This window comes from Carcharodon carcharias, chromosome 3 (genome assembly GCF_017639515.1).
Source record: "Carcharodon carcharias isolate sCarCar2 chromosome 3, sCarCar2.pri, whole genome shotgun sequence".
Classification (NCBI taxonomy): Eukaryota; Metazoa; Chordata; class Chondrichthyes; order Lamniformes; family Lamnidae; genus Carcharodon; species Carcharodon carcharias.
The window spans coordinates 153,111,363-153,125,727 of NC_054469.1; the positions used below are offsets into that span (position 1 = coordinate 153,111,363).

At 43.1% G+C, this 14,365-nt stretch overlaps 1 protein-coding gene across 1 annotated transcript in view; it reads right to left on the reverse strand.

The window, feature by feature from the left end:
- The window catches only part of LOC121276046 (ras-interacting protein RIP3-like), a 763,933-nt gene that overhangs the window by 679,632 nt on the left and 69,936 nt on the right, over positions 1–14,365 (reverse strand). The gene's annotated exons all lie outside the window — the stretch shown is intronic.

Below are 14,365 nucleotides of genomic sequence, written 5' to 3' on the forward strand. Positions count from 1 at the left end.
GAAGACATACACTCTGGGATTGCACAATGGGGGTTTGCTGACTTTTGTATGTAATATAACATGATTTCATTCGTAAGTTTGGTTTGGTATGTTTATTGTGTGGTGATTTTTATCTTTGCACTGTGGCCAAGAGAACACTCTGGTGGTCAGCAACAGAGGAAAGGTAAGGTGTGGAACTGTTGAGGAATGGGGAAAATGGTCTTGCGATGACTGGTATCAGTTTAAGAATAAGAGCTCTCCCTTTTAAGACAGATGTGAGGAGATTTTTTTTTCTCCCTGAGGGTCATTAGTCTGTGGAATTCCCTTCCCCAGAAGGTAGTGGAGGCCGGCTCTTTAAATTTATTCAAAGCTGAGTTAGGTAGATTTTTGATACACAAGGGTAATGGGGGGCAGACAGAAAAGTGGAGCCGAGACCACAACCAGATCCTGCTCCTGAGTCCTATGTTCCTATGTATCACAGTCGGATAAATTCTTCACAGACAGCCTGGGCAGAAAAGGGCTGTATATGTTGCCTGTTCCCTTCCCCTTCCCTTTTTTCCTCCTCCTCTTCATGGTCCTCAGTTGTTCACTGTATAGCTGGTGAAAAGGACTGTCCCCTCACAACAGTGTGGTTGCATGCATGCAGCAGACCACCTCAATCTGCCAGTCCAGGCAGTGGAAGGGTTCTTTCAGTGTACCAATTGGCTTTGTTATCATATTCTCTCTGGCCACATTGCTCCCATTCTATGCGTGCTACCCATCTGCGTGTGGGTTGTGCATCAGAGGCATCAGCCACATAATCTGAAGATAGTCCATGAAACCCAGTAACCAGCTTTTGGTTCGCTCTGGTGGCTCAGCTCCAGCTGGCATGGTGAATTATGCAAAATGAAGGCATTCACTGCTTATGATCACACACACCAGCTTGATGGCTGAAGGCACTGGATATCGCAAAGGCTATGGACCCTGACAACATTCTGGCAATTGTACTGAAGACTTGTGTTCCAGAACTAGATGCACCCCTAACCAAGCTGTTCTAGTATGGCTACAATACAGGCATCTACCCCACGATGTGGAAAATTGTCCAGATATATCCTGTCCAGAAAAAGCAGGGCAAATGCAAACCAGTCAATCGCCACCCCATCAGTTTACTCTCAATCATCAGCAAAGTGTACGCAGGGGTGGTCAACAGTATTGTCAAGCAGCACTTACTCAGCAATAACCTGCTCAACGATGCTCAGTTTGGGTTACGCCAGGGTCACTCAGCACCTGATCTCATTACAGCCTTGGTCTAAATATGGACAAAAGAGCTGAACTCCCAAGGCAAGGTGAGGGTGACAAGGCAGTATTTGACCAAGTGTGACATGAAGGACCCCTAGCAAAACTGGAGTCAATGGGAATCTGGGGAAAACTCTCCACTGGTTGGAGTCACACCTAACACAAGGAAAGATGGTTGTGGTTGTTGGAAGTAAATCATCTCAGTCCCAGGACATCAATGCAGGAATTCATCAGGAGAGTGTCCTAGACCCAACCATCTTCAGCTGCTTCATCAAAGCATTCTGTATCATAAGGTCAGAAGTAGGGATGTTCACTGATGATTGCACAATGTTCAGCATCATTCGCGACTTCTCATGTACTGAAGTAGTGCATGTCCAAATGCAGCAAGACCTGGACAATATCCAGGCTTGGGCTGACAAGTAGCAAGTAATATTCATGCCACACAAGTGCCAGGCAATTACCATCTTCAACAAGAGAGAATCTAACCATCGCCCCTTGACATTAAATGGCATTACCATCACTGAATCTCCCACTATCAACATCCTGGGGGATACCATTGACCAGAAGCTGTACTAGGCCAGCCATATAAATACTTTGGCTACAACATTCAGAGGCTAGGAATTCTGTACTGAGTAATTTTACTTCCTGACTCCCTAAAAGTTGTCAATCATCTACAAGGCACAAGTCAGGAGTGTGATAGGATACTTTCCACTTACTTGGATAATTGCAGCTCACTCAAGAAGCTCAGCACCATCCAGGACAAAGCAGCCCACTTGATTGCCACCCCATCCAACACCTTCAGCATTCACTCCCTCATCACCAATGCACAGTGGCAGCACAAAGTACCATCCACAAAATGTACTGCAGCAACTCACGAAGGATCCTTTGGCAGCACCTTGCAAACCACAATCTCCACCACCTAGAAGGACAAGGGCAGTAGGTGCATGGGAACCCCACCACCTGCAAGTTCTCCTCCAAGCCACACATCAGTCAGACTTGGAACTATGGGCAGAATATTATGCTCGATGTACAGGTGCACGCCCGACTAGCCCAAGCGTAAAATGACACTCGATGATGTTGGGCGTGCATCCCAACATCATCGCACAGTCTCGCGATATTTCATTCGGCGGGTGCACACCAGAGTTGGCTGCATGCCCACCGATAATTAAAAGGCCTATTAAGGCCATTAATAATCTAATGAAATTCAACTTTACGCAGCTGGTCCTGGTTGGCGGGCAGGCAAAAAGGCCAAGCGGCCTTTACATTTTTGAGGAAACCTCATCCACAAGCGGGATGAGGTTTCCTAAAGCAAATAAACATTAAATAAAATCTTTATTTTTGAATTAAAAACATGTCCCAGCTCATGTGACAGAGCCGTGAGGGGACATGTTTTTTTACATTTTTGCTGTCTTTATTAATTTTTTACAAAGTGCTTCAATCTCCCTGAGGCAGCTCTCCTCCAACCACCCCCCCCCCACCCCCCACCACCCCCTGCACAGGCAGCGCTCAGTGCTGCCGCTTGCAATCCATGAAGGGCAGGCCTCAATTGGCCCGCCAGCGTGAAATCGCGGTGCGGAGCCGATTGGGGGCGGCGGTCGGCTTCCCAACCGCTCCTGCCGAGCACGCCCGCCAAGGGCATAATCCTGCCCTGTATCCATTCCTGCCCTGTCGCTGGGTCAAAATTCTGGAACTTCCTTCCTAACAGCAATGTGGGTGTACCTATACAACGTGGACTGCAGCATTTCAAGAAGGTGGGTCACCACTATCTTCTCAAGGGCAATTAGGGATGGGGAACAAATGCTGGTCTGACCAGGGACTTATACATCCTGTGTACAAGTAAATTTTTACAAATCAGCTGAACATTGAGGGAGTGGAATCCCTTTCAGTTTCAATATAGGACAAACTGTGAGAAGTAGCAAATATCTGCAGCTTTTACATGGTAGAAACCCGATGCATAAAATTTCATCACAATGGTCATCTTCACAAGCCAATGACAATGTGGTCCTTGGCCTGCTCTGAGGCTGTACTTGTGACTGCAGAAGGTGTCAAATTTCAGTGAGAATGCCCTTATTGAAGAACAGACATCTCACACATTGTTACTTGCTCAGGTTCGGGTAAGAGAATTGCTCCCTGAACATCCTGGATGGATATGGCCTCCTGTTGAGGGCCCTCCTTCCCCTCCTCCTCTCTCTAGCAGCAGTTTGTCCTGATTGGCGTGGCTCCTGTTCCTTCCCCAAATCATGCTGTATTTCAAGGGGAATATTAGTGTACTCAAGTCTTGGAGCAATTGGTTTGTGCAGGAGCCTGAAGTCAGCAAATGTTCTTCAGCACCTGACACTTCACCCCCTATTGGGGCTTTGCAACTTTAACAGCTACGTAAAGTGCCAAACATTTGCAGACTTGTAGCAACAGCCAAAGAAATAACCACTAACTAACCTGTAAGTACTTTATAACTCTTTTAAATAATGCTGGGGGATGGGGGTGGAGGGGAGCATGTCCCACTGCTAAACACAGGTTTAGCTGTTTGAGGTTAAGAGACAGCATTAAGTGGACATTGCGTTCCAAAATTGCACCACTGAGGTCAAGTCAACTTTATATGACGATTGACATCACCTGTTTTCAGTGAATCATCCCTGTCCACACACAGTCATCTCACAAGTGTGCAAGAATACCTTGGCAGCCATTTAGGAGTTCTGCAGCAACCAGAAATGAATCCTAGCAAGCCGAATTTTTCACCTGTTATATTTTGTTAAAACACATTGAGATTGCAGCTCTGGTATTAACTTACTTAATTAGAACATGTATTTGGCTAAAATTAAAACCCAAATATTTACTGAGTTAACATCTCGAGTCCATATGACTCCTTTTCTGAAGAAGAGTCATATGGGCTTAAAACGTTAACTCTGTCTTTCTCTCCACAGATGCTGTCAGACCAGCTGAGTTTTTCCAGCACTTTTTTTGTTTTTGTTTCAGATTTCCAGCATCTGCAGTGTTTTGCCTTTACCCAAATATTTACTAATTGAAAAAGTACAGATCGATTAATATTTTGGGTTCTTTTTTCCTCATAATTAATGACCCACGACCAGAACTGCAGGAAAGCACAACTTTTAAATTGATTTCTGAGATTATAATTCCATTACCACAGTGGTCCTTACACTATGACATGTATCTATCTTGAAGGGCATGAGATCTGCCCAATTGGAGGACCATTGTAGTAAGGATTACACAATGAAAGGAAAAATGGTGGCAGAGAGACCAGATACAGAAACAGAATGCCCAACAAAAAATAAAATTTTCCAATGCGAAAGAGATATTGTGAAAGTATCCCACACATGGAAGCAGTCTTCAAGATGATTAAGTTATTGAGTGGAAAAGAAGTGCCTGACTTTACTTTACAGTAATATCAGGCAGTCAATCTTTATGGCACTACTCACGTGAAATCAAATTGCTTTTGCTTGAAATGCTTTAAAAGCCTTACCTCACTTGATATGATCAAGCTTAATAATTGTCCATCAATTCACAAAAACGCTGATATTCCATTTTTTTCTTTGCATTATAATTGAAAAATAGCCAGGCGGATTTTATTTTCCTTTAAAGATTCCCAGTCCAAACTAATTAGAAGGCCCATTAGGATAAAGCTGTGTCAACCTTAAGTGCAGCTAAACTGAGAAGACAAGAAAAATTTTAAAAATATTTTTCACTGTTCCTCTCTTCACAAGATACTCAAAATTAGATGAAACAAAGTGGACCAATAAGGGATGATTCCGTGAAGTGGAAATCTCAAAGGTTGGAAAATTACAGGCTATGTTCTGGCAATTTTCTGAGATATGCTTCCTGCAAATGCCACTCACCACTGGCAGTCCTGGATCATAAAATCACTTCTCTAACAGTTAAATCTTGGACAGCAAAAACAAGATCAAGTAGTTAATTGCCTACTTGGTAACCTACTTATGCACAACCAAAGGATAGGCTGAATATAAAGGAAAGTAACACGGCATTATCTGAACAGGACAGTGTCCACGTGGGAACAAATGAAATATCGATATGTAGATCCAAAGATTTTAATGCAACATTGTCCCAAAATGTAATCCATAGAAGAAAGAATGCATCTGGGGACTAGAAAAACAGGTCTGTACAAATCAATAGACCTGGATGCGGTGCTACTCCAATACAACTGTACAATTTAAATGGCTTGGAATAATTAAGGGCCGTTAAAAGGGTCTTTCTTTCTTCAGCACAATCATTGCACAAAGGTTTCCTTTGTTGTTTAACATTTTGTCCACGTGAGTAATCCGAGCCGCTTGATAAGCAGCAACTTTAAACTTCACGGCTGATGACATTGTATTTACACTTGAGAGCTTTTACTCCAAAATGGCAAATGATTATTTTTGACACATGAAAGACAACAAGGCAGATCTTTTCCATTGCTCCAGGCTTAGGAAATACACAATTCTCAAGTTCAGCATTGGATGAGAGGCGGCAGTGACCCATTACAGTCTCCACCCTCTCTATGTCATCGCATGATTTACTGGAAAACTTTGATTTGATTTAGTGGCACCTGCATTAGGTGCAGGCACACTATTCATAATGTGAATAACACAAACACCCAAAAAAGCTATCACCGAATCCTTCTTTGACTGAAGGATCTGAAGGGAATCTGGGAGCACCCAGGCAATGCCCAATGATGCCAGGTTTGTCTTAGTTTTTGTTTTTCCTCTCGGCTATAATGTTTGGGTCACTCTGTTCTCTTCACTGGCACAGTGCATTGCACCAATCTGATACCCAGCATGGCTTTGCAAAGGAAAATCTCCCTTCATTTGTATAACATATGATTCAAAAAGCAAACCATTACACAATGGGGAATATTTTGTCACCAAGTGCAGCATGAAACTAGTGAAGCAACTGATTGCATGGAAGCATCGTAATGGGGTATCCCATTGGCATTTACTTGATGTTGTTGACTCAATTGAGACAGTGCTATAGTATTACCACTAGTGCCATTGGTAGGCCAGTAATCCTGTCAGCATATGACTGTGATTATGGCTGACATCCTTTCATGCATCTCTCCAATGCCTGGAAGTGTGCCATTGCCTCAACAATGAACTACCATATCCTCAGGCATGAAAAGAATCACCATGGGCACTCCTCAATTTTAGTATAGCAGCTTCATTAATTAGAAAAGAACAGACTCCTAGGACCCCAGCATGACATATAAAGCAATCTGCCATATATTGCAATAACATACAAAAATTGAATATTATACACACACATGGGGGGGAGTTTTCACCCCATCAGAGGGGTCGTGCGGGAGTGGGTGCGGGCGTGCGCGCAGCTGATCACCACCCGCGATCAGCTGGCCACTGCCAGTTTATGTGGAAGGGCCAATTAAGGCCTGCACAGCATGACGTGCGCCCAGAAGTCTATGCGGGCGGGTTTGCCTGAGTCAGGGCCTGCACTCTTTCACGCATGCATGTGAAAGAGCGCAGAAATCTCTGCGCCTCAGGGAGATTAGTTTAAGTTTAAAAAATTTTAATAAAAGAAAAGTAAATTTAGGACATGTCCCTTCATGTGAAAATGTCACTTGAGCTGGGACATGTCTATGAATTTTATTTAAAAATTTTTCAAACCTTTAAAAACCTTCATGAAACCTCATCCATGCCCGCCAAACTGAAAATCTGAATGATGTGCGGCGATGTCGGGAGTAAAAGTATCTTTGTCTAATTCTTCCATTCAATTTTTCATGACTGCAGCTACTATCACAAGTCACTATTAGCTGCTTTCTGGTTGCACTGAATAATACTGTAATATAACTATTTGTAATGGACAAACAAGTACTCAGAATTAGCTTCCAAGGGCCTCCTGCCTCACTGATGCTAATTGAAAATGTCAGTAATATTTTTTCTCACTCATAAACTCATTTGATATCCTCACTCAAATTTAAATTGTACTGGTAATTTGACAAAACTATATGATTTCACATTTCATATCAAGCTAAAGGCAGATAAGTAAAAAAAGCAATCAAGAGGTCAATGCCAATATTATCATGTAAAGACAGATGCAGCATTTAGCAGTGATCAAAGAACTTCACTTAAATAATGAATTAACTCTGCATGATGTAGTGATGAGATAAATGAACTGATCAAGGATTACTCAGGTAATGACCTCATTAAGAACAAAGACAAGATGAAGAGATGGAAAGAATATTTTCAATGAATTTTAAACTAGGCCGAACCACAAGGCCTTCAGTATTTCAATATACTGGAAGTCCAATACGAGCTTCCAATCAATGCTGGGAATATCCAACATATTGAGCACCTGGAGACATAAATCCTCTGGTGAAATACTGTGATGGTCTAAGAAATATATTCATTACTACAGCAGATTGGTGAAAAAGAAACCAAGGGGGCTATTTTTAACTGCCACTCACACTCTATTCACCTGAACAATGGATGACAGGCAAGTTAAAACCAGGCACACTCCATTGGGATTGAGAAATCAATCTGGGAGGATGGAAGGATGGGAATAGGTGGCAATGGACATGTAGTTTTGGGGCCAAAAGAAGCATTCTTGGCCTGCCTGATTCAATTTACAGGCAGGCCTGTAAATTCAATTTTCAGGCAGGTCTTTAAACACTAGTTGTTGGACCCCATCTGCCATTTTTATGTGGAAATGGGTAAAGCATGTTTCCCTTAAAGGGACTGCTGGAAGCTGCTCCAAAAATGGCCTGAAAAATTTGGCGGGTGGGGAGGATGGTAGCAAGGGGGTCAGACTTTTCGTGGAGCCTAGACAAGCAAGCATGTTCCTCTGGGCCCCCAAAACTCAACATGCCTCCCACCCTAATTCCCAAGAATGGCTCCCAAAACCAAACATTTTGAACGTAGCAGGGATAGTAAAAGTATTTTTCTTTCACCAATTATATATGTGCAGAGTCTTGGAATTGAACTCTTACTATTGGCTGTAATGGTTAAGCTGTTCTGGGTTAAGAGCAATGCTGGTTAATTGCAGACTAAGGCTTCCTTAATCATGCTTTCATCGATGTGTGCCTAATCCATTTTCAGGCCTAGCTTGCTGATCATCTCTACATAGAACCCACAATTATTAACCTTGCAAAACTGGCAAGTTGCAGTGGAGGTGCCCAATTCCCATTTACAGCTCACTAGTTTAAACTCATTGAGGCCTAATGGTGGTTCTGGGTCAGCACCATCAATTTCACAACTATTGTGGGCCACAGTTAAAAATTACACTCGACTCCACCTCCCCCCCAACGCCCCCCACCCCAACACACACACACACACACACACACACACACACACACACACACACACACACACACACCTGTACAATGGAAACATAAAATTATATAAATATTTTGAAGAAAGCATATCAAATTAGATCCAAGAATGGAAAGGATACGTGCTAGTATCTGTCCTCAAAATGTGTCATCATCGTGAGTGTTCCCGCAGCAATTGGAAATGTGCCACGCAGAAAATGAAGAGGTTGTGTACAAGTAACGATCCCTTTGAGATGTTTGCACGCACTGCATCAGTCTTAAAGGGACCGTGCAGTGCAACAAGCTGGCAGTGTGCAGCAAACAGGGGTTAGGGGGAGCACTGAGCAGCGCCAGTGATTATTTTAGCACATTTAATGAATGTACAAGGAAAAACACAAACAGGCTTTAGACATGGTAGCCTCGATCTCCTCATCAGTCATGCTTGATAAATGAGTGAAAAAGTGGGCAAATTTATTTTAAAAAGTGACAGTGATCCATCACGTGTGTTCAACGCTTATTTAATGGTGGCAACTGAGAAGTTTATCAAAATGGATCTTGAAGATTTTGAAAACAGTAGCATTTTGAGGCCATTTCTGAACGTCTTCTGATCTTTTTTTTGTTTAATTTCCTCTGTATGCCCAGCTTGCCCAGGTGCCTTTCTGACAGTTGTTGGGGTACTGCTACTCTCAGTGACATTAAAAAAAGGTTTCACTCTGGACATTTTGGAGGAATGAGAGTATCACTGCAAAGATGACGAACCTGGCTGCACGTGTGCCCATTTACGGGCAGATATACACACTGCTCCAGTTATCAGAGCTGCAGTGCAATGAGGGCTGCAATTCACAAGATGGGCCATGGCAGAGTTGTGCTAGGCCCTTCAGGATGGCCTGCAGCCAAACGGCTCTACAAACAAAATGTACCAGGGCCAAGGAGAGAAATCATGGTGACTCTCCTATTTCTGGGCTCCCCTTATCACCCCCAGCCACCACCCCCCCCAACTCCTCTTAACCCTTCCCTTCAATCTTGCATGTTATTGTCACCCTTTCAAGATTCACCTATCAATTTCCTTTAAATTAAGCTCTTCATGCTCAATATAGCCTCCATGTATTTCAAAGGTTTGTAATTTTTATTCATCGGATGTTTAGAATTGGGAACCATAGTCACAGTTTTCTTGGCTTCTTGGCTATTGTACTTTCTATCTCTATTTATGAAGCCCATCCAAAGCTCAAGTTTCAGTATGAAACACATTACAACCACGGCTTTGTCAGACAATCAAATACAACTTGGTCGTTCATATTATGCAACCAGCTCCATTTATTTAAACCTGGCTCTATGCAATATCCGGACAGCAACATCCAAAAGACTTGAACTTCACAAGCACCTCAAACAACAATCCCATGTGTAATGAGAACATTTTGAACTAAGTCACATATTCTATTGGTGCATAACTCCTGGTTTTATTTCCAAGTTTAAAAATGTCAAAACCTTCCAGTATATTAGCAGTAACCAATTCACCTGCAATAATGTGCTATTTTTATTCACACAAGCGGGCTTTGTCAACAAGTGCCCTCGGCAGAATTCACATGAATATGAGGGCCAGAAGCGGGGATGCCTTTCAGCCTGAATTTTTCTCCTCTCCCAGCCCCTTGTGTGGATAGGCCCTAGTGTTTTGATCCTTAATTATGCTATAGATCACCATAATTATACTATAATTAAACTATAGATCACCATAATTATACTATAATTGTGCTATAGATCACCAAACAGTGGGAAAGAGATAGAGGAACAAATCAGCAAGAAATTGTAGAAAGATGCAAGAACTTTAGAGTAACGACAATGGGAGACTTCAATTGTCCTAACATAGACTGAGAAAATAAAAATGTAAAGAGCAAAGGACAAGAGGAATTAATGAAATATATATAAGAGAACGTTCTTAATCAGTATGGTTCCAGTCCAAAGAGCATTTAGTTTTGGGAAATGAAATGGGACAAGTGAAGTATGTTTCATGGGAGAGCATTTAGTAAATGGCTGGAATTTTGCCTGAATTGCACTAAGTGGGGTGACGGACGTGAAAAAAGGATGTTTTTCCTGCCAGCTGCAGTGGTGGTTTTTACACCATATCGTCCCTTTCCCATCTCATTAATTATGCAGCCACAGGAAACATGCTGTCTCACTGGCAGGCGGCCTCTGAGTCATCCATCACGCTGTTATCTCACCGTTTCCTCACTCCAGGTGCCATATCTAAACTGCAGCCACGCACACAGTTCTCATTGCTTGCAGTCATCCTGGACTGGTCTAGTGAGGACAAAGCTCCAAAAGCCAGGAAGAATTCAGTGACCCATCCCTGGAATGCCTTTTGGAGGCCCTCTACCCCAGCTCTTGCTGAAGGAGGTCCAGCGATCTCACCACTCTGGCTTGGGAGGCTGTGGTAGATGTGGTCAGTGCCAATGCTGCACAGAAGAGGTCGGCCATCCAATGCAGAAAGAGGTTGAATGATCTCATCCATGCCGCCAGGGTAAGTCAATTATCTCATCACTCTAAACTCACACTCACAAGGCCATCACACATTCACTGTCATATCACTCACTGCCAATTCAAAAGACAACACCACTCAGTCCCACTCACACACCCTCACATCTCCATCTGCAGCGCGCATTTCACACAAGGCAGGCCTTAAGTGGCAGGTGGCTGCCTCTTCCGACAGTCTCCTTAATTGGCTTCCCTAGTGCTCCCATTCACCCCCACCGAGCCCGCCTGACGAGGGCAAAATTCTGTCCTAGATATATTCCCATGAGGGGGAAAGGAAATTCCTCCAATGCTACAGCTCATGGCTAAAGATACAGGAGACAAAACTGGATCACCCCCAAAAACAGGCCCGGGGATCACGACACAGTATTAATCTGCACCTGTTGCTTTTCAGGCAGCAAGCAAACTTCATACAGCCTGCTCATTTAAATGATAGCAATGTGCAGCCCACAATAATGGTGTTGCCTCAGCAGGGGGTTGGGGTCCAAGTCTGCGAGAGGCTTCAACCACTTCAATCTAACTTGCACTTAGTCAGCCTGCACCTGTTAAAGAGGAAACTTGGGGTAGGATTTTGTGGCTCTGCCATGGTGTGTCTGCCCCTGGTGTATGCGGCAAGCCATTTACATCTCCATTCAGTTCAGTAGGACCGTAACATCCCGCCAAGTGGGGGGGGGCGATAAATTCCTGGCCTTGTGGTTCCAAGTACACAGATCATTAAAATAGCATGAACAGGTGCAGAAAATAATCAAAAAGCTGAACAGAATTCTGGCTTTCATTTCTAGAAAACCAGAAAACAATGGGATAGCATTTTGCTGCCATTATACAAAGTCCCAGAGGGATGCACCTAGGGCACTGTGAGCAGTTATTGATACCATACCATAAGAAAGATATGCTGGTCTTGGAGTGAGTGCAGCAGATTTACCTGAATCTGGACTCCATGGGTTAAATTACAAAGACAGGTTACACAAACTACAGTTGTATGCCCTGTAATTTAGAAGGGGTCATTTGATCAAAGTTTTCAAGATATTAAGGGGAACAGATGGGGTCGATAGAAACTATTGCCGCTGGTTGTGGAGTCTAGGATAGCAAGCATAGTCTTTAAAAAAAAAAAGACCTTTTGGATAAAATTAAGAGACATTTTTACACAAAAGAGTGGCAGAAGTTGGCAACTTTTTACAAATGACAATTGATGTTGGATCATTTGCTAATTTTAGATCTGAAATCGATAGATTTTTAAGATATTTAAGGATATGAGGCAAAGATGGGTATGTGGAGTTAGGTCGCAGATCAGCCATGACCTTACCGAATAGAAGACCGAGTTGAGGGACTAAATGGCAATTCCTGTTTCTATGTCCCCTCTTTGAGTAGCTTGCCCTTCTCTGTTGGACTGTAGGCCAAGAGGGATGAAAACTACAGTACCCTGACTGGAAGTAAGTAGGCTGAGCAGAACCCTTGACATGAAAATGAAAGCCTTTCACCACTTGCCACAGCACTACCTGCAGGCTTCAGCAATTTTAAATAACAGTACAAATCTCCAAACACTTCTGCTAACTCAGCAGCAGCCTGTAGAAATCAATCAGCAAGCAATCTGAAAGTAGTTGATGATCCCTTTAAATAGCACTGATGGGGGCTCTTCCTACGACAGAATATTCAGTGCAGGTTCAGCTCTACGAGGTTAAGAGAATTCATTAAAGCATTTAGGTCAAAAATGGCACAACCAGAGTCAGATCAGCCTTATCTGCTGACTCACATCACAATCTGCATACTCTAAATAATCTGGTGCATGCCCCTGATGCCCACACTACTGACCTCCCAAATTGTCCCAGTAATATGAGGACATTGCAGGGAGGCCATTTTCGACACAAAATGGTACCCAGAATGCTGTCAATATGCATGCTTACAGAGCCGTATATTGCAACCATAGAGGCTAAAATGCAACACTAAAAGAAGGCTTACGTTAAATGTCAGGTTGATAATTTAGTAGAGATAAACAAAGCAGAATACAGAAGGTATAGAGGAGAAGCGAAGAAGGAATTAAAAGAGGTGAAGAGTAAGTACGAGAATAGATTAATGGGTAAGATAAAAGGGAGACCAAAAGTATTTGTTAAGCACATAAATAGCAACAAGCTGGTCAAAGAAAAAAAGTGGGGTCAATTTGTAACCAACTGGGTGAAGTACTGACTGAATACTCTGCATCTTTCTTCACAAAAGGAAGACAATGCTGCCACTTTTGCAGTAAACGGTAGAATAAAGATAGATAAAGAGGAGAAAATGAAAAAGGTTGGCAGCTGCCCAAGCTTTAGAAAAGTCACTTGGTCCAGTTGGGATGCATCTTAACTTGCTGAGGGAAGTAAAGATGGAAATTGTGGAGAATCTGACCACAATCTTCCAATCTTCCTTAGATACAGGGATAGTGTCAGGGGACTAGTGCAATGCAAAATTTACACTCCTGTTCAAAAAAGAGGAAGGATAAATCAAGCAATTAAGACAATCAGAGCAACTTCAGGGGTGTGGAAACTTTTCAAGACAAGGGGCTGAAGTTTGCTACAGAGGTGGAGGCAGGTTCAGGGGTGGGCAAGTCGACAATTTTGTGCAAGAGGAAAGCGTGCCAGTTGCCTGACGTGTTGGCTCACGCGCACGATCTTTCTGGGGTGGCTTGTCGAAGATGATGGGCACCTGCCCAGAAGCAGTGACCAGACAATTAATGCAATGCAGCAGGCGGTTGAAAGATATTTTTTCACAGAAGTTCAATTTTGTCAGAGGTGCATAAGGCTGTGTCAGCACCATGTCCAAGCAGAGGAAGCAGTTGCAGGGAAGTTTTGCAGCAGAGGTGGTTGTCATTGAGATGACCTGTCTTATTCCTGTCTCTTGCATTTGCCCCCAATTCCTAATTGGACAGTGATCACAACTGCAACCCACTAATAGGTCACCTACTGAAAAACTCAGCTGGGTATCACGCAGTGACTTCAAGCCTGGGTCGGGACCCAGATAAGGTCCCGACATCGGGTTCCCAACACTCTCATGAACGTTCAGCCCAATTATTCAGAAGAACAGGTTATTCTCAGATTGGCAGGCTGTGACTAGTGAGGCACCATAAGGATCAGTGCTTGGGCCCTAGCTGTTCACAGTCTGTATCAATGATTTGGATGCAGGAACCAAATGTAATATTTGCAAGTTTGCTGATGACATAAAACTAGGTGGGAATGTGAATTGTGAGGATGATGCAAAGAGGCTTCAAGGGGATTTAGATGTGCTAAGTGAGTGGGCAAGAACACTGCAGATGGAAAATAATGTGAAAAAAAGTGAAGTTATCCA